The sequence below is a fragment of the Eulemur rufifrons genome, chromosome 30 (genome assembly GCF_041146395.1).
Source record: "Eulemur rufifrons isolate Redbay chromosome 30, OSU_ERuf_1, whole genome shotgun sequence".
NCBI lineage: Eukaryota > Metazoa > Chordata > Mammalia > Primates > Lemuridae > Eulemur > Eulemur rufifrons.
Genome location: NC_091012.1, coordinates 117,650,634 through 117,673,457, shown reverse-complemented (window position 1 = coordinate 117,673,457; position 22,824 = coordinate 117,650,634). Strand labels below are relative to the sequence as shown.

General features: G+C 33.2%; 1 protein-coding gene across 4 annotated transcripts in view; it reads right to left on the bottom strand.

Moving 5' to 3' along the window:
• Positions 1-22,824, bottom strand: part of DMD (dystrophin) — a 1,602,346-nt gene that overhangs the window by 605,165 nt on the left and 974,357 nt on the right. The gene's annotated exons all lie outside the window — the stretch shown is intronic.

The following is a 22,824-nucleotide window of genomic DNA, read 5'->3' as shown; positions in this document are numbered from 1 at the left end:
GATGGGCTAAAATCAAGGTGTTAGCAGAGTTTGTGGTCCCTCTGAAAGCTGTAGGGTAGGATTCATTTCCTTGACTTTTCCAGAGTTTAGAGCCTGACTGCACATCTTAGCTCTTAGCCCCATCCTTCATCTTCAAAGCCAATAGTGTAGCATTGTCTAAGGGGTGGGGAACCTGTGGCCTTGGGGCCAGATGTGGCTTTCTGGATCCTTGAGCGCCGCTTTTTGACTGAATCCAAATTTTGCAGAACAAATCCTTTTAATAAAGGGATTCCATACTATGTAAGATACCATATTCACAGGTCCTAGGGAGTAAGATATGGGAATTTTTAAGGGGGGCATTATTAAACCTACCACAATGGTTCCTGCAGTTATTTAGCATTAAACTGCTTGTCACAAGGTGACATAACTGCTTTGGGTGGGTTCAGTACTATGTGAGAGTCAGTCACAAGGGTTACAAAATCCCACGATCTAGAAAATACAGGAGGCAAAAAGCTGTGAGATGCTGTTCTTTGTGGCAGACCTGTTTTAATCAAAGCCTCCAGAGGTGTATTTTTGTGTCTTCTTCACCCTGTTACCAAAAGTTCATTTGAATTGAGGTGGAAACTGGAGCTCACAAAAGTGTTACATTAAAAAAAAATAATAATGAACCGTGACTCTCTGAGGAAATCTTTGTGACAAACAGTTCTTCAAGAGTGAATCGTAGAAGAATTTCAGAATAAAGCCCTTATCTTTTGTGGAGTGAAGCCTGCAGGAAAGGATGGAGCACTGCTTTCTGAGATGCAGAAAAACCATCTTCCTCTTAGCTCTGTTTTGCTCATTCAACTTCGTTCTTTTCCCTTCACACCCACTCATAAACACTAAGCTTTCTTCCCAGCTGTCCTCTTCCCCCTTTTTCATTTTTAAACCTCATCTACTTTTTGACTTCTTTTCTCTGCAACAACTACTACCAAAAATCTAAAAGCTTTTTTTTTTCTTATTGTTACCATGGAGAGGGCGATTTTCTCATCAAGGAAAGGAGGTGGTGCAGAGGAAGAAGGAAGAACCACATATGAAAATGGAGAGTTAGCCTCTGTGTCTTTTCAACAATATCCAATTAAATCTTTTCACTTCTATACACAAAAAAACAGGAACACAGTGGGTGGCGAATTTAGGCCAGGGATGTGAATGAAACAGTAGGCTCTGTGACAATGTGCTGGGGGTGTGAGGGAGGAGGGAGGAGAGACCCTCTGCCCAGAAATAGGGAATTAATGAACAATGATAATTGATAGATAATTACTATGCAGTTATTTGAATAGATGCTGCTCTCTATCATTTTCAGGTAAATAACCTTCAGAATGGCAGTTGATGGTTTTCTCTGAAATGATGAAATGAAAACATGTAGAAAAACAAAAGAGGTAGAGGGAAGAAATCCATAAAATATGTCTCAATAAGTTAAAAAATGAAGCTCTATAAGGACTAAGAGAGAGATTAGCAATTCCCCCTTTTTCTTTCTTCCATTCTTCTCTATACAAGTTAAAAACAAAGTGGAAGAAAATTCAAATATAGAATCCTCTGGTGGTGAATACATCAGTGAGACTTTAATTAAGTCCAGAATTTTAAATCTCAAACTAGGAAAAGTCTACTGCTGATTCAGAGATGTGGAATATTAAGAAAGACCTGAAAATTGTATTAATTCTCCTGTTCTAATTCTCATGAGATGAATCATACATATGTTTAATTCTTTCTGGTCATTCTGACAAAAATCAAATTCTAAAAATTCTAAATGATGACATTTATCAAATTATAATAGATAAATCATATCTTCAGACGAAAAATTCTACACAAGTCCTGTACATAAATATTGTAAATAAAGGCTTGTATTATAAGAATAATAAAAAAGAGAACTTAAAAATAGTAGGAGCATAAATTTAAAATGGTGGTGATGACATCAAGAGGAAAGGTTTGCAGTGGAAGTAGCATTTTAGCTAACTTTTCTTATGATCCTTCTCCCCTTCCTATTTACTCTAGCTTTAAAAACCATGATGAAATCATTTTCTAAAACACAATGAACATTTCAGATATACAAAAAGGTATAGAGAATAAAAGATTACAATTGAAGTCTATAGCGTGGCTGTACCAATCCACATATACTCACCCAGCAGTGTAAAAGTTACATTGTTGATTCACTTGAATTAATTCTTTACTTAATTAAGTTTTATACTAAACAGATATTTATTTTTTTCAAAGAGCAGTGTCATTAGAAATACTTCTGACAGTTTAAAATTAATGGTAATCTAGTTTGTTTATAATATATAATTCTCTTCTTGGCAAAGCAAAACTGAAAAACACAGACAGCCAAGCGGCGGGGGGTGGGGGGGGAAGAGACAGAGAGTCTGATTTATAGCATACTTGTTTATCTATTCCTGCTAGCGTTTTCTTCTTGCCACTTCACAACAGTGCCAAAAAAAGAGAAGGTATTACCCCTCAAATTACAGACTATTAAATAAACAGATTAAAAACTAAGATGATTTGCATGAAAAGAAAAGCATAATCTCTTTGCATAGCACAAACTGAGGGTTTCATTAAGCAAAGTTGTGGGAAAAGCTACATATCTTTTAAACCTCTCAGTTATTGCAGAATCTGTAAATCCCATGCCCCATTACCCCCATACAAGCCAGGGAGATGTTCTCATATAATAGCATTTCATTCATGATTGAATTGACACCAAATGGTTGCTTCTTTGTAATATATGCAAAGAATTTTTGACTTGGGAGCTTTGTATTTTGTTTTGTTGTGGAACCACTATAGATAATCAAATGTATGATATAGTTAGGACATAAAGATGAAAGAAATGTCTCAATTAAAATATTTATAATTATATACTTTACGATATCTGTAATTTACTTTAACATACTTCAGCATAGACATTATATTGATATATGTGATCTTCCAATGTATTAGCAGTCAGTTGCGTAAGTCAGGAATTCATATGGAGGGTGATATCAGAATTTAATCAGAAAGGCCAAACTCCTGACATGGGTCTTACCAGAATTTTAACTATTTTTATCACAGTCAACACTAGAGGCCTTGCTAATGAGCAAAATGAATATTAGAAAGGAGCTTTCACTTATGAGATTAGTGTTATTTAAGATACCTGCTTTGGTTAAAATATTTGAGAGACATTCCTGATCTTTAGAAGGACCAGGTATAAAAATCTAGTAAGCTATGGAACAAGCACTCTTTGGAATGGTGCCCGAGAGTTAATACCAAAACTATCATGTCTCCACATTGGATCCAAAGATTCTGGTTGCCTGATACCCATTCTAAGGTTAACTAAATTTTGCCTTTAGATTCTAGAATATTCTCACGTCTACCTTGAGTCAACTTTTTACATGGATTGTGGCGGTAACACCTGATAGTGAGGTATGGGAGAACAACTAACCCTTACCTATCATACTAAGGTTCTGCTGTAGTTATCTACCAAAAATAACCTCGTAATTAGTCTTTCATAACAATGTTGCTCTAGAACAATTCACAACATTGTGTAAGCCACGAACTTTAAAATAAACTCTACTATAAGGAAGTGTAGGCAGTATAAAGACATTTATCCTTTGTAATCCTCACTCCTTCCATTCAACAATATATTTGATTTTGTTCTTGGAGTATAACATTAAATTTCTCTTTTGACTTCTTCATGGCTATATTTGTCCAACATGGTTTTTTAACTAGATCTTTAAAACTTCAATTCTATCTTTGTATACTATTTCTACCATATGAATAAATTCACAATCTTGTCTTGCCTTTAATTTTGAGGTACCTATTTATATAATTACTTTTTTTTCACAGTCCAAACAATAATCAGACCTAGTAATTTAGTAAAGAAATCAAAAGGCTGCTATTTATATACTTGACCTATGAGGCGTGCATGTGTAAGTGTGTCTGTGTGTATGTTCTGCATGTTTGGGTGTGTATGTGGGGGGTGTGTGTGTGTGTGTGTGAGAGAGAGAGAGAGAGAGAGGGAGAGAGAGAGAATGAGCCTGATCATTTACTGAGTCCAAGAAATTGGTTTATGGAGGTGCAAAAACCTTGTGTTCAGATACAGGACTTTGGTGAGACCATTTACTCCCACCCTCTGGGGGCTTATCAGGGCTGCCAAAATTATTCTCCTCTCTGACATTTTTGTCTTGGCTCTTCAACAAGTTCTCAGTTGCCCTTCTGTTCAAGATTCATTTTATTACTTCCCTGGTCATCTATTTTCCTGGAATAGTTGAAGACCATAATAAACCCTATTTTAATGTATCATCTTTCCTAAGAAAACACATTTCAATCTTCACTCTTTTTATACCCCAGACATGTCCTAAAGACTAATTCTAAATGCAGCAAAATGCAGTTTAAGTTTCTACGTAAATATATATTAATACTATATATGTAACCTGTATATATGTATATGTCCATGTGGGTTTGCACATGTGTGCATATATGTGTATGCGTGTGTGTATATATATAATTTGTTGCCAATAAACCTGAGTTAGAATCCAGCACCTATCAATGGCATTGACTTGGGAAAGTCACTTAACTTCTCCGAGTTTCTCCCTTTATAAAACAAGGATAATGCCAGTTAGTTTGCACTACTCTTGAGAGGATCAGAATTATTCAATATCATGTGTACAATACAGTGCCTGGTACATATTAGGACTTAAGAAATGGTAACTATAAGTACCAAAAATTTTATGGTAGCATATTATTTGGCCTAACATTTTCTTGGCCAAAAGAACGTTGAAAGCAATTTAGTTAAACACTGCTTGCTTAAATAGTAGTTGGGCAACAATTTTTTATCTTTAAGAATTTCTTTCTCTTTTTCAAAATCTGCTCTTTTTTCTACTCATAATTATTTCTACTATTCAATTTTTTTAACAAGGGGTATATATGGTCATAAAGTGGTGTAATGGGCTTTGAAAACTAAGAAGGGGGAGGGTGGAAGGGGGATGACAGATAAAAATCTACCTATGAGGTACAATGTACACTATTCTAGTAATGGGTACACTGAACGCCCTGACTATACAATTCATCCATGTGACAGAAAATACTTGTACATCCTAAATCTATTGAAATAAAAACTTCAATATTTTTAAAGGAAAAAGTTGGATAAACCTAAATGTCCAACATTGAGATTCTTTTTATAGTGATCATTTAAAGTTTCTTTTGTTGTTTTTACCTTATATCAGGAAATAATATATGACCATTACATAATTATATGAAAACATCAGTCTTTAAAATAGCATAAATAACACCCATAACCTTACCCTATGGATATTTATAATATTCACAGACATATATGTGGTGTGTTTCTACAAAATAATATGTATATTTGGGTATATAATAAATATTGCAACAAAAACAATCTCATAGAGCATATATTGGTTTGTAATACACCACAATTTATTTTACCAACCCACTAACTTTTGGACATTTTATTTTTTCCAGCTAGGCCCTATTTGAAATAATGAACTTATCTATAGTGAGGAGTTATGAATATGCTGCCCAGATTCCCCTTCAGAAATGAAGGACTTATTTCCTAGCTGCTAGCAGTGCTGCTGGTAGACACTCTTCAGCTGTCAGTCTCTGTATTAGTCTGTTAGGCTGCTATAACAAAATACTCAAGACTAGCTAATTTATAAACAACAGAATTTACTGCTCACAGTTCTGGAGGCTGGGAACTCCAAGATCAAGGCACCAGCCGATTTGGTGTCTGGTGATGGCCCATTCCTCTTAAATAGCACCTTCTATGTGTTTTCACATGGTAGATGGGCAAGGAACCTTTCTAGGGCCTCTTTTATAAGGGCATTAATTCCATTCACAAGGATAGAGCCATAGTGACCTAATCATCTTCCAAAGGCCCCCACCTTCTGATACCATCACCTTGGGGGTTAGCTTTAAACATATGAATTTTGGACAGACACAAACATTCAAACTGTAGCAGTCACCTTATGGAAATGGTCATGGCAGAAGAGAGTCATCTTGCTCAAGTTCGTTTCCTTCCTGGAGTAGTTCACATCCAGTATGTGACTTGACATGGGGTTATAAATGTCAAGTCCCTTCTTCTCGTTCCGTAACACTTTTAAAAGATCATTTCAGCTTCAGAACTTTCTGAATGGTCAGTTTAGACTCCTACAGTGATTACATTATAGCCCACCTCTCTCTCTGCCCCATCCTGTTGATCCCAAGAACACTCCCAAATAAACATCCTACATGCTCAGCCTCAATCTTGGGGTCTGCTTCCCAGGAACCCAACATGTGGCATTATCTTTACATAAATAAATCCTAAGCATTTGGTACTGATTTTTATAATGCTATTGTTCTAAAAGTCTGCATAGTGCAGAGACCAAATTTTCCTATAATAGCACGCGTATTTTCCCCCATTTTTCCTTTATCAAGTACTTGGGATTTAAGTAAAAAACATTTGGAAGAATGAAAGTGAGGTACACTCTGAATATCTTTCAGGGCTTAAACACACCTATCTCTGGCCACTGAATTTCTTAAAACCATTTCATTTTTGGCTTTAGGCACACTCATCAGACTCTGTTGTCTGAAAATCTCTTCCAGCAGAAGGTGCCCCCCTCACTACACTCCAAAAGTTTCCTTTCAATCCAATTAAAAAATTTTAATCTATTAAAATGCACATTTTCTGAAGTACTTAGAAAATAATTACAGCGAAACACGTTTTTCTCTCTCTCTTTTTAAATTTGTAGCATCAAATGGCAAGGAGCTTTGAAACACTACACCACCATTGCCCTTTTGATTCCATCTCAGATTTGAAAGTTTCATTTATTTATGCTGCAAAAATAGCCATCATAATTAATTGGTTTTACAAGTGTCTATCATTTTTCACCAAGGATAATTGCTATGATTAGCAAGATGAACCTCCATACAAATCTATTTAATCATCTAAAATTAATATTTGTTTTAAAGAATGACTTTATTTAATTTTTACTTTGATGGATAATGTAAAATACCACTATTATACTAGCAAAATGAAAATGTGAAGAAAAGTAATACAGAGATTGGCAAAACCATCATAGGGAATTCTTAAAGAATATTGAACAAATTCAACTATAGTTGAGATCTATTAAGATCTTAAAATGTGATTTTTAAATCCTAATAACTAAAATACAACAGAGTTTGCTATCCTAGTTTTACAGTCAATCAAACTGAGAATCATAGAAGTTGTGTAGTTTGTCAATAATATAAAAGACAAGGTTTTAGATGCCTGGCTTTAGACAAAGCTCATGTTATTTCTACAAATAAAAGGAAAAATAGAAAAAAAATGTTCACACAATATTAGTGCTCCTTTATATTTGAGGAGGAGGTGGACTGACCAAATGATAATAACAGTGGTCTTTACTATGATACACAATTCTTGTTATGAATCAAAACTGATGTTTGAAGATGTCAAAGAGTTGACAAAGAAAAAAATAGGACAACTAAAAAGCAATAAAATAAGGTAATGACCAAATATCCCCTATTTATCTGTGTTGAAAATCCTTGTTTCTATATGCATATAAAATTCATTATATTTCTCTTGATGTGTAATGAAACAAAATGAATATCTATGTTCATTTTATTCCTTTCAAAATGATAAAAGAGATGATATTCTGTGTCCACTCTTTCCAGCTTTTAAATGGCACAATTACTTAAATAACACTATCAAGAAATAGGAAAATAGAATAAAAACAAAAAATGAGTCATTTCATAAGACTATTATTTTGGTTATAAAGGAATAGTATTTGGTTTAGATATTGCCTCTTCTTGGAAACCTTTCCTGATTAAACATCAGCTCCCTCCAACTTGGAGTAGAGACTATAGTAGGTATATCAGTAAACTTCTTAGCATCCTCCCGTATAGCAACCATGGAATTTGGGTAGTAATTCCACCCTCCTTGCCACAATGATTGGTTCAGGTGTGGGTTCATGACTTAAACTAGTCCAATCAGAGAGAAGTTCAAAACTTTCATTTGAAGGTCAAGAAAGAAAAATTCTTGTTCCCTTTTAATATAATGTGGCATGCAGAAATGTGTCTTGTTAACTGGTATGACAATGTCAAAGAGAAAAACTAAGCAATAAATGTGGAGTCTTGAGCATACCAGGCCTGAATTCCACACAATATTTTGGTTACATAAGCCCCCAATTTCCTTTCTTGTTTAAGTCAGTTTGAATTGAATTGTCTAGTAGTTGCAATTGAAGATATTCTCATAATTTAAAGGAATCCCCTGTTTGTACCCAATTGTGGACTCTGTTGGATCATATCTCTCATGTCTCAATTGCCTGTTTAGTTTCCTGTCTTCTCAAATAGATTATAAACAATGCTAACATAATGTTTTCCAAGAAACAATCCATGAGCCAAATAATTCAGTTTGAGAAGTGCTGAAACTTGCTTATTTTTTTCTCTTTATCTATAAATAAGGTAACAATACATTCAGTTTATCCTGGATAGTCTTAGTTTACTGCTATTTTCTGGCATTCTTAATAAGGTCATCCCATTTTCATTCCTAAAGGTGTCATGATTTAGGTAATAAATTATATAATAGACTATGAGCTAATTTTTAAAATCAGCCTTATTCTTTCTCTTTGCAAGCTCAGTATGACAGGGAAGGGCCTTTAAGCTGCCCCCTAACTGTAACAACCTCATAGACAGTAGGAACTAATATTACAGATCTCATCCCCACCCATTTAGAACTCCTTAGCTTCCTTTCATTGTTTTCTTTCAAAATCTCGTAGCAAGCAACCTGCTAAGAATTGATGAAGGAGTTGCAGGATAACCTGATGGTGAAAGTAACTGTGTTTTGTCTTTAAAAATGAAAAATAGGTATATTTCCTTTTTCTTTTTTAGATGATAGGCATGGCTGTGTCCCTGAAGTCTGGATCTCTTTGCCCCATGAAAGTGTCAAGAGCTCTATGCTTTGGAAAACCTTGGATTTTAGACAATTATCTAGAATAATTGAGACTCCTGGATAAGAAGAAAAGAAAAAATTGCAATATGAACTGGGGGATTTCTTTCCTGTATACCCATAAACTTCTCAAAGGCTCTTAAAGGACCCTGAGGAGCATGGAGAAGCCTGAAAAATGACCAAGATTGGGTTTCCCCACTAACCCTACTAACTTGGAAGAAAGGCTCTGAGGAAAATTTTATTTTATCTACAAAAAAAAAGAAACAAAAAGAAAAATGACATTTCTTATGCTTTTGGAGTCAAGAAATAATTCAGTTGGATTTTATCTGTAAGGTTATAAAAGAGAATATTTCTAAAATATTTTCATATCAATTCAGAATCATTAGATTCAATGTTCAAACCCAAATAAATTAATTCTCAGAGGTAGAATTTAAGAATGTGATAGCATGATTGGAGAGTAATAACATTTCAGGACAAGGAATTGCTTTCTAATAGTAAAACTATAATTGACATCTGCACAGCTTCAGATAATAGTAAAAAAATCACATCTTCACTTTACAGAATTGACAGATCAGTTATATATTCTATTCCTCAAAGGAATTGTAGACCACTTGATTTCAAAGCATAGATAAAACTGAGGTAAAAAAAAAGGGGGGGGAAGCAAAACAGGGTTTTAGCATTGTAATTATGCCTTAAAACAAAACAATAAACAACAGGAGGTTGGAAGATACCAGTAAATCCCATGATCCAGTTGCCACGTAATTAAAGGTTGTGTTAAGCAGGTATGTACTCAGAGATCAAAGACAAAATGATCCAAAATATTTTCCCCACTGGCTTTTAAAAATTTGTAAAATCATAACCACTAAATTATCTGAAGAATCTTCCAAATGTTAGGAAACTATTGTATATTTATTTTTAAAGAAACTGATACAATTTATCTGGATATAAATATGTACATATGTGTATATATAAGAATAGGTTTATATGCCCTTAAATATTGGAGAAGTTTAACATAAATGTTTATTTTTTTATTTTTTTAGATTAAGAATTACCCTATATATTATTTTATTGTATACAAAGTCTTCTCTGCTAAATGACTTTTTTCCTAGCTTAATTGAGGTATACTTAACAAATAAAAATTATATGTATTTAAGATCTGTGATTTGATGTTTTAATATATATAAACATTGTTAAATGATTACCACATTCAAGTTAATTAACATATTCATCATCTCACATCTTTATAATTTTTTTTGTTTGCGGTGAGAAGACTTAAGATCAACTCTCTTATTACAAATGTTTAAAAGCAAACATAATGCAATTTGGAAATTGGTTGAGAAAAGAATACTTCTAATCAATTCTAAACGAATTGATTTTCACTTGAAACCTAAGCTTCAAGGGTCAGAAAAAGAAGAGAAATCAGGTAGAACATGTCTCCTGGTTATTAAAAAAATATTTACAGAGACTAAGGCTGGGGGAACATCTGTGATTGCTATCTTTATGCTTTATATGGGAAAAGTAGCTTGCTATTCAGTAAAGAGGAGTTAAAATAAATGAGAGAACTTTCACATCAGCTAAGTCTATGTAAGACCTTTCATATAATATGATAAGTTATTTTGAGAGAACAGCTAGTACTACAATCAGAAGTACCAGGGGTACCTAATTATAGGCCCAGGGGACATCTGACCCACTGAAAAGCAGTACTATCCAAACACTTACTGTATACACCTGTTATTTAAAATATTTTGGCCTGCCATTCATATTTATTCAAATTTTTTAACATGTACTACTTTATGAATATATTATATAATTTAGAAAACAACAAAATTGAAACTTTAAAATAATAAAATAAAAATAAATAGAACTAGAATTCATTGTTCCTCTTGTATATCCCCATTGAAGATCTCTGTAACTTAACACTGAAAGGCAGAGACAAATCTTTCCATTTGAAGCAGAATGTGAGAAGCTGAGGGATCTCTGAATTTTAGACTTTATATATTAATAGGAAAGTGCTAAAATGTATCTAGGTATTTCAGTGTTTTTAAATGCTGCCCGATATTGTATCTTTTGAGCTGTCATTCAGATTTTAATAATCACTATCCTAAACGAAAATTACTATATATGATATAGTAATCTATTTTTGTAGCAAAAAATGATTTTGTAGAATTCCATGTTAAATTCTTCCCCTCAGATATTTACCTAGAGAAAGCCTAGCACCTTGGTCCCTGGTAGGTACATCATGGTGAGAGGCACAAATGTTCTCCTGGTAACAACTCCATAAATTATAGTGCTAAGAGAAAAAATTTCTAAAAGATTAATTTGGTAAAAACATATGTAGAGAAATCAAGTGACTCACAGAGACGTGCACATTTGACAAAGATAACATTCACTCAACTGTGTTCCTCAAGATGTTCTACACAAAATGTTTCCATGGTACTGAGAAATACTGAGCTAAACAATGCTAATATTCCTGTAGGAATTTTCAGTGACCTTACTATGGAGATGTACACTGTAGATATAGCTAGGATAGGCAAAGTCCATATAGGTTTCTCAGCTTATTTGACCTTTTCATGAGGATTATCTAGGAACACCTGCTGACTCTAGTGTTCTGTAGAACAGTTTGGGAAATGTTAAGATTTCCTATCACCTAGGAACAATAGTGTATTTCCTTGTCAAAATCTCCTTTCTTAAAACCACTTTATTGAGGTATGATTGACAAACAAAAAGTTGTACATATTTAATGTACACAATTTTGTGAGTTTGGAGATAAGTATAGTCATGCATTGCATGTTTCAGTCAACAATGAACTGCATATACAACAAGAGTGGTGCCATAAAACTACAATACTGTATTTTTACTATACTTTTTCTATGTTTAGATATGTACAGATACACAAATACTTTCCATCATGTTACAATTGCTTACAATATTCAGTACAGTAACATGCTGTATAGGTGTGTAGTCTAGGAGCAATAGGCTATATCATACAGCCTGGGTGTATAGTAGGCTATACTATGTAGGTTTGTGGAAGTGTACTCTAAGATGTTCACACAACAAGGAAATCACCTAACAATGCATTTCTCAGAGTATATCCCTGTTGTTAAGCAATACATGACTGTATACCCCCATGAAACCATGTCCACAATCTATGCCATAAACCTATTTAACACCTCCAAAAGTTTTCTCCCACCCTATTTACTATTAATATTATGTGTGTTATAAAAACAATTAACATGTGATCTACACTTTCAGCAAATTGTTAAGTATACAATAAAATATTGTTAACTATAAGTCCTATATTGTGCATTAGATCTGTAGGAATTATTCATCTTGTATAACTGAAACCTAGTCAAAATCTTAGCACTCATTATTTTCCATTTTTTTACAGCACAAAATAGATGACTGAGATTATAAGAGGCAAGAGTGATTATTCTGGTTAGAACAAGTAGTGGGGAAGAAGGAGAAAAAAATCTAGGAGCTTAGGCCATAGAGCAGTGCTGCTATGAGTAGACCATGTATGGCCAAGTAAATACTGGGGCTTGCGGTGGGAGCCAGGGAAGCCAATCTCAAGGGGTTTAAAAAATGTTACAAAAAGGGCAACATAGACAAAGAATTAGAACTTGATCTTTAAAACATTTTATTCTAAATGGGCCATATTACCTCTTATCCTGTTTGATTATCATGCTAGCACTGGTAATCTTTTTATTGCTTAGTCTATATTTTCCCTTGAACTCAGTGGGTGTGTTTCGGTCTTAATACTTCAGAGTATGAGAACTGATGACCTAATTTCATGTATATTGATGCTAATGGACCTTTTCAGAATTTGTCAGGCTAGTTAAGCTACTATGAAAGTGACTACATTCTCTTTCTCCAATGTAAAAATATTCAGAGGCAGAAAGATAGAAATGAATAACAGAATGTTTCTTCAATTTTAGTTTTTTGGTATCTGAAATACCAAACTACATTGCTATGTGTTATAGTAATTTAGAAGAACACTGTCCTGTGGCATTTTCTGCAATGATGGTAATGTTCTACATCTGTGGTCTCTAATATAATAATCACTAGCTACCTGTGGCTATTGAGCATTTGAACTGTGTCCAGTGTGGGTGAAGAACTGATTTTCAAATTTTAATTTATTTCAATTTAAATAGCCACAGATGACTAGTGCTACTGTATTGAACAATACAAATTCAGAGAATTATAGATGGCACACGTAGTTAATTAGGAAGTTGTTTCTTAAGAAGAGGAAATATAAACACAAAGTGTTTCCATTTTCTAATTAATTTACACTGTTTTTAGTGACTTTTGTATGGCATGATTATAAATTGAAATAATTAATGTCTGTCATTAAACATCAATACTAGGGTTATTCTTTTACATTCACACCTCCATGCCATCTCTGTGAAGAGAGAACTAAGAAGAGAGGAAAACAATCACATCATATTTAACTAAGTTAAAACTACATAAGACCAAAGGAGGAAAATATTCATTAGTTAAGAGTATCTTGGCAGGCATAGCCTGCTGCTTAACTGATACTCATTCTTTCCTTCTTAACTAAAAGAATCAAATTTTTCTCAGACCAGCAAGGTTTTAGGATTAGGTTACCAGTTTTCACATTCTGAATTAAGAATAAAGAAACACACCTATTCATTTAAAATACTCAATCCTCCCAGGATCTCTTAAAGTTAGAAGCGGTCATGTGACACTTTTCTGGTCACTGCAGTATAAGTTAACCTTTTCTGTGTGAGGCTGCCAGAAAAGCTTTGTTTTTCTTATAAACGGGAGCTAATACAGCTGGAATATGTTTTTACTTTTCTCCATTTCCCCTTCTTCCATTTTATAGTCACATGCAGAAGAATGAAACAGGATCCCTATCTCTCACCATACACAAAAATTCAAGGTGGATAAAAAACATGAAACCATAAAAATTGTAGCAGAAAACATAGGAAAAACTCTTCTAGACATCAGGTTAGGCAAAGAATTTATGACTGAGATCCCAAAGGCAAATACAGCAACAACAAAAATAAATACGTGGAACTTAATTAAATTAAAAAGCTTCTGCACAGCAAAGGAAATAATCAACAGGGTAAATAGGCAACCTATATAGTGGGAGAAAATATTCTCAACACTATATATCCAATAAAGGGCTAATATTCAGAATCTACAAAGAACTCAAACATATTAGCAAGAAAAAAAAACAACTCCATTAAAAACTGGGCAAAAGACATGAACAGAACTTTTTCAAAAGAAGATAGACAAATGAACAAACATATGAAAAATCTTCAACATCACTAATCATCAGGGAAATGCAAATTAAAACCACACTGATATACCACCTTACCCTTGTCAGAATGTCTATTAATAAAAAGTCAAAAAACAATAGATGCTGGCATGGATGCAGAGAGAAAGGAATGCTTATATGCTGTTGGTGGACTGCAAATTAGTACAGCCTCTATGCAAAACAGTGTGGAGTTTCCTCAAAGAAATAAATGTAGACCAACCATTCGACCCACCAATCCCACTGCTGGGTATCTACCCAAAGGAAAAGAAATCATTTTATCAAAAAGACACCTGCACTCAAATGTTTATTGCAGCACAATTCACAATCACAAAGATGTGGAATTAACCTAATTGCCCATCAATTCATGAGTGGATTAAGAAAATGTGGTATGTATATACCATGGAGTACTACTCAGACATAAAAAAAGAATGAAATAATGTCTTTTGCAGCAATGCAGATGAAACTGGAGACTATTATCCTAAGTGAAGTATCTCAGGAATGAACAAACACTACATATACTCTCTAATAATTGGTAGCTAATCAATGTGCACACATGGGCACAAAGAGTTGTAATGGACATTGGAAATGAAGAAGAGGGAGGGGCAGGAGGAGGGGTAAAAACTTACCTATCAGGTACAATGAACACCATTTGGGTGACAGGCATACAAAAAGCCCCGACTTAAGCATTATAAAAGGTTTTCATGTAACAAAAACATTTGTACCCTCTTAATATTTTGAAATAAATAAAACCCACAGACACAGTGTGTGAAGGCAGAGTAGCTACCTTGAGATCACAGGAAAGAAAGCCACATGCTGAGAACTACTGGAGATAGAGAAAGGAGTTGGGACATACGGTTTTGTGGCTACTGCACCAACCCTTAGGCACATAATTCTGGAGGTCTTCCTCTATGAGGAAAACAGACTCCTGTCTGGATAAGTGACTACAGTGAAGATTTTGCCACATGCAACCAAACATAGTCTTAACAGTATTAATTGGAAAACATCCTTTAATTTCTAAAATTCTTAGTGTTTAAAATTGTAATTGTTTTTACTTGATGTGGTAAATTTAATTCTCAGGAGCCTTTCATTCATCACTGACCAAACCCACACATAAATCATACTGCATTTAACAGTTAAAATAAACATAAATATGAATACAGCTCTAGAACAGATTGTTAACTTTCAAATGTCAAGTAAAACTAGTCATCCATGAAGATAAAGTAAATCAACAATATTTATAAAACACCACGTATGTCCTTTGCTGCTATGGCAAATAGAATATTATGCCTGCCTTTGAGGAAATTTAAATTCATTTCAGGAACTAAAACATAAAAATGTAGAAATTTAAATGACAACAAACATTTCAAAAGTTGAAAGACAACAGAAGCAGCTTTATAAGCAAATATATAAAGGACAAAATAATTTTGCAGTGAATCATAGATTAAAACACCAATACACATTGCAGTTAAAACGAACTTCACAGAGAAGGTAGAGATAGATCTCAAAGGTTTCAATGTTCTGACAAACCAGTCAACTCTATATTTCTAATCATTATTAATAAACTTTAAGGAGTAGGAAGGAACTCTAAGTCATTGGTGTGGTTACTTCATAATTGGATTTGATTGGAACTCACACCTTGAAATGGTTGCATAGTTCTCATCTAAAAAGTTTCCTAATGCTAAAAATAAAATATATCCCGTTTTGATTTAGAGAACAATTTTACTGTAAAATCTCATTATATATAACTTCTTGCCTGCTTGCATTCTTTCCAATTACTGTTATCTGCCCCCAATAACTGTCCTCTTCTAGTGCCTAACACCTATTATATAACTTAAAAAAATAAAATTGAACTTGAGTAAGTGTGATAAAGTGGCAGGCTGATTTTTATGCAAAATTTCTCAAAGGGCACTTTTATTTTATCTGTGGAAGCTTTTTATGATTTTCATACAATATGACATGACAGAAAAGCTTAGCTTCAATGAAGTTGCTACAGATTATTTTCCCCTTACCTCAGTCTAGTTCTTTTAGATTTCGGGGGAAAAAAGCATGAAGGAGTTAAGTGTAAATGATTCTTTTCTCTCCACTTTCTTAAGTATAGAATCAACTCAATTTATCTATATGCTTTTGCTACAAACCTTTTTCATGGATTTTGTTTTTCTTGTTTCTATCTCAAGGGTTTAAAAATAATCCTAAAGTTGAACATAGATTAAATTGGTATGGGGGAGGGGTTACATCTGTCATTATAAAGTTTATTTTGCTTCCATGATTGGAGGGAGAATATGTCAGGTAAATCAAAGCATTTCTACTCTTGAGATAAATATCATAATTCTGTATATATTCTTTCTTTGAATGAATCATAGAAGATATATAATTCTTGAATATGATGCTACTGGTTTATACAGAACATAAAATATAAATATAAGGGAATCTGAAAGTATTTATGAATTATTAAAATTGTATTCAAAGTTACTTTTATAAATCTAATAAGAAATTGACTCAAATAATTCAAGAAACTCTGGTATTATTTTTAGTGAATTCAAAAAGAATCATGAGAACACAGTCAAGTCCTACTGCTTCTCTTTCAAAAACAATGCAGCAATGACTCACCTTGGAAATTACTGATCAATTGGCTTAGTTTAAGACATTTAAAAACATTAAATCATATGAAAAAATCAATTTTCACTCTCAAGTTATTGAATAAAGTCAATAAGACACCCAGAAAGAAAAACATAGCTTAATTTTCTTCTATGTAAGAAAGGCAGGTACATATTTAGAGGAAGAAAATAATCATGATTGATTGACTCATTCATTCATTCAAATATGTATACGTTTGAAACCACCACAGCACTTTTTCTTTTGTGGATATGACTACTCTATGCCTTTTATGTTTTCCTTGTAGAGGATATACTCTAAAGTTGGAGCCTATCCCCTTCTTATTTTTGTTCCCCAAGAACAGAAAACACTGATGTCTTTCACCAGCAAATGTTCAATAAATAACAGTTGAATGAAAACTAAGTCTTATAAAAAAGGCCCTTAAAAGGCAGTCAATATATTTCTAAATAATCTGTATGACACTGTAACTCAGAAGTCTTCAAAGTAGGCATTTGAAGGCAAAAAGAAAATATTGGTAGCATTTATTTTAATTACAGACTATAAAAATATATGGCATGTGTATGTTAATTATATATCTTTAACATAAGTAATCATATACAGAAAAGTGTGGATAAATGAGCAAAAACACTTGTGCTAATAGTGATGTGTGATCACTGCCTTATCTTATTTGTAATTATTCACCACCATACACAATAAAATCAAATTTAAATCTAAACTCTTACTGCACTGTCTCTTTTCAACCTCTATTCTTAATAGTCCCCTACCTACCTCTAGAGTGCTTTGTAACATGGGTTTTCAAAGACAATTTGTTGAAGGAAGGAATGAAAGAAAAAATAACCATATACCTAACATTAACATTAGCTAACATTATCCTAACATTAATGGTAATAATAAGAACATACATTATAACACAATGTAACTTCAATTATAATTTTTAAGGACCAAAAATTATGATAAAACATAAAGCTCATAAGGCAGGTACTAAAATTGAGGGTGTAATTAACATTATACAACTTGTAAATTTTTTTAAAAAATTTAATTACTTATATTGTTTTCTTATAAAAGAGACAAGAACCCAGATTTTAGGTATTTCTATGAAAATAAAAAATATCATTTCATAAAAAGGAACCTAACTAGACTCAAGCAAGGAAATTTGAAATTTGAATTGAAATGTAATAAGATATTCATTTCCATTCATAGACTTTGAAATATATAGTTTAGTATAGCTTATGTTTATCATAAAGCAAAAATGTATATGGTATCATTTTCCTTAAAAAGTTTATTATGAGACTTAGAAAACGGGATTTTTGTCTGTGTGTGTTTGCAACTCTATGACTTTTTTATTTAAGGGGGAATTATTTTTGTCATGACTAGAGAACATAAAATAAGTCATATTACTGACATTAAGACACCTTTACATCCTTCAGTGAAGATAATAGTGAATTTCACTCCCTCCCATTAGGTAAAGAAAGAAAATTGTATGAAATGTGGAGCACTGATCTAGAGGGTCATGAACTGCCTACTGGAGACATGTTCATTTGTTGGAAGATAATTAAAGTACAAAATTTGCAAATATATTCAGCCAAACAGATTACAACATTATTTTTTATAGAATACAATACATAGCTTCTATATATGGAAAGACAGAACATTTTGATATGATGTTTCTTAAATAAGGTTGTGCGGAAATAAGCTCATGAGATGAGAGGGGCTAGATAATTGTTTGATAAAAGAGAAAATAGAATAATCAATCTCCTCATTCTAAGATGACTGTCACCCAAGTTGTGAAATCCATTGGATGCCCACAGAAATAAACAGTGTTTGCTTTGTTATAATTTTTGTGTAGAAATGAGGAGATGTGTAAGAAGTGGGATTTCAGATAAAATAGAAAAGAAATAAGAAACATTATCTATTCCCAAGAAGTGTGGATTTATGTTAGGACAATTACATTTATTAAATGACTTTAGACCAATTAACTGTCTGTAACTTTTCTCATTTATTGAATAGGGGAAACTATTTGTAATATCCATTTTCTGCTAGGTTCATGACAATAGAATAAAAGCAAGAACGATTCTGCTTTGTTCCATTTTTAGTTTAAACAACCAATGCCATTTTTCCCCACACATTGTTCCATCAATTCTTTTAGGGCCATGCTAGACAAGTTCCTTTGTCATTGGGCTGTGGCTGAATTTATTCAACAAAAGTCATAATCAGAATGATCCTGGAGCCATTCAAATGCTCTTTGTGCAGATATATCCAGAGTTAAAAATATATATAATTTTATTAAGGACTTTGACCTTAGCAACAACAAAAATTAAACACATCCAAGTAATTATTTCCCATTTAAACATACACTGTGCCCACTAAAACTGCTCATTCACTCTTTGGATAATGAAATTTCCCAGGTAATGTGTAGTTAAAAATCAGTCTTGAACAATGCTATTATCATCTTTTCCAGATTGGCCAATTTGTCTCAATCCCAATCTGAAGAGGTCTTATTAGAGGCTAAAATGCCTTTGCCAATTCAATTCTTTATTCAATAGAAGTGCGGTGCTTCAGATTAAGTGGTGAATTACCCTGAACACCTGGCCAAAACGACTGGGGAAAAAAACACTATAATTAACTTAGCACAGGCAATCAGACACCAGTAGTATGAAAAATAACAATATCATAAGGCCACCTAAATCCTATTTGTTGATAGCAACACTAATCTCCACTGCCACAAACCTCTCTCCAAATTTCCCACCCCCCTCTCTCTTTGCCCTGTATCTCACCCTTCATTCCTCCTTCCTTCCTTTTCTCCTTTCTTTCCTCCTTTTATCCACTTTAATTTTCCTTTTTCCTTCCTTCTTTCTTTCCTTCCTTTTTTCCGTCCTTCTTCCCCTCTTTTCTCTTTCTCTACTCCCTCCTTCCATTCCCTAAGGGTCAAATTTAATAATCACTCTCAGAGAAAAACTCTGGTTATATTTTTCTGTTAACTTCATAGATTATGTCAAAAAAACCCCTGCTAATCCTTGTCAAAACAATTTTGTTTCAGAGCAATTTTATGTAAACATGATGAGATAGAAAAAGCATTTCTTAATCAGATTTCTTTGACACTTCGGCATAAATTCCAAATCATCCACTGTTATTGATTCACAATTCTATAAAATAAGCTTTGAACTTCATGTATGTTTTACTTTTAAAGGATTAATTTGCATATTTCACATCTCTATTCCCTTAAAAGATAATGGCATATTTTGAACTCTCTAAAATTAAGCAGTAGAGTTGTTCAATTTTTAAAATGGCTACATTTAAAAATTTTTTTAAAAGTTAAAGTTGTAATCTTAACTTCCACTTTTTTTGCTTAACATAATTTGTTTAGTAAAAATTACTTCTATTTCAAAATGGTAGCAGTCCCCATTTTCTAAAATAAGAATTTAATTAAACAACTTATGCTAAAGGAGAACAGAAGTTTTTTTTTTTTTTTACCAAATATGTGATTTTTGAATTCAAAATCTTGAGCTATTAAAAGGCTAGCTTATTCAAGTATCATGTCCTTATACCTTTTCTCGGGCCAATATTTCAATTATTCCATGTCTAAAGTTTGATCTGAAACTTATAAATTTAAAATTAATTTTGCTTTGAGTCATAAAATGTTTTGTTGCATCATCTTACTTAACTTCTGATGCTTTGCATTTACAATTATAATCCCCAAATTCCAATCCCTGTTAAATATGGAGCTTCCTTATCACATTTCATTCACATTATCCATCAAGCAATCTACATTTATTGAGAACAAATTATTGAATGTATAAAGGTCAAACAAAAATATTTGGGATATTGTTGTATAAATGGTCATTATTTCAGCTCTCCATGGTGTAAAGTTGAGGTAGATGAACCTGCTGCTTAGATCATGATAATCACCTTTTTCAAATGTCCCCTTTATTTGCTCTGTCCTCTGTCCTATTCTATATGTTCTTGCCCGAATTCAGGGGATATTTACTGTTTATCACTCAGAATCATTTCCATCTTCTGTTGTCAACAGACCCAATTTCTTTGGGAGGAGTTACCTCTCCCTAACTGTGAGAGACTTTGGGAGGAGAGAGCTTTAAGTCAAAATCCTGTGCTCTTTTGTAGCTAAAAGGTTAGTGTGTGCCCCAGGCAATGTCAACTGGACTCACTTTAAGGACTTTAAATTTTGAACAGAATTACACAGGATGAGGAAAAGAGAATATCACAAATAGGCTTGAATAATTCCTGCTAACCATGCCCAGGCATGCTCAGATCCCCTTTCTTTTTCTAAGCTTTGTTGCATTGCTTTCATGCTGATTCCAGTAAATTTACTTTATGCTTGATTTAATCAGAGAATGATTTCTGTTGATTGCATCCAGAGAACCCTAATCGACAGGCAACTAAACTACATTTGATAATTTTACTTTCCTGTTTAAAGGGTTGTCACTGCCTGCAGGCCATCATCAAAACTCCTCAGTCTGGCAAGGAGGGATTCCTATTATTTAGCCCTACTCCTCTCTTTTCATTCTCATCAATTTCTTCCTCATCACATACTCTTAACTTCATCCATGTGGAATCACAATTCCCATAACATACCCCGTTGTTTCCCACCTCAGTGGGAATCCCTCGGCCTGGATTGCCCATCTCATTTTATCTGGCTGGTTAATTCTAACTCATTCTTTAAAGCTTGGCTTAAGTTTTATCTTCTTTAGGAAGCTGTTTCTAGCAACCATTCTCTTTCCTGGCTTAGTTTTCCTTGAAGTAAGTCCCTACAGCATCACCCAAACATGCTCAGGAAAGTGGAAAACCATGAAGTTTAAGGGTGGGGACTGTAGAACCAGAATGCTTGGGTTCAAATCCTATCATTATCCTTCCTCTTTGACCTTGGGAAAGTTATTTAAACTCATTGTGCCTCAGGATCTATCACAGTGTTGTGAGTTTTAAATAATACACACAAAATTCTTAGATCAATGACTGGCATATCATTAGTGCTAAATATGTGTTAGCTATCATCCTAAAAATTTATGTCTATCATAGTGTAATTATTGCTTTTATTATTCTTCAACCTCTTTCACCTGTGCATTCTTGTTTTCTCCAACTCTATATTTCCCAGGCATTCAGTAGTAGATCAATAAATGTTTCTTAAAATAATAAATGAATACATAGATGGTAGTAGAGGTTTTAGTTGATAAAGTTCTTTTGAAATTTTACCTAATTTCTCACACATCAAACATTAAAGTTGTGATTGTTTTATTTAAAACTTTACATAAAATAAATATTTATTTCCTGAAATTATAGTAAAATCCTCTTCAAACTTATCTGTCCTTCTTGTCACCCTACACACACACACTTGTTTAAATATTATTGGGGACCATTTTACTGACTATTGGGTGATTGAAGCTATGAAAGATAAGAACTGACAATGTCTTTATAAATCATTTTTTAATATTAGGGGAAGAAGCAGGAAAAATATCCCCACTATTTAGCAAGAGAAAGCAGGCTGGATTTTATACATATATAGAATATATATACATGTATTTTTATATATTAAATTATATTTTTATATTAACATATTTTATATATATACATAATTTCTAAGTCCTGACTCTGTTACCCCAGAAATGGCTCTTCAATTTTTCCTCTAAATTAATTATAGACTTATATTTAAAGACTATCTCTGTGAAGGGGCATCAAATTAGTAGTCCTTTCTGAAAAGAACAAATTTATTTGGAGAACTCTGAAGACTACTGAGCACATCAGTTGCTTCCCTAAATAGGTTTCATCACAAGGAAGTGTGGACTTTCCCTTTCACTCTAATATCAAGTGACTTTGGCAGGCGGCTATAATGTCAATGGCAGAATAGGGTACAGATATGGAAACAAGCTCTCATTTTCATACATTATTATTATGCGATATACAGTTGACATGATACAAAAGCCATTAGTGGGTAGATTTCCATAATTTACTGGGGAACATAGTATTAATTACTAACATTTTTTTCAATGCTCACACC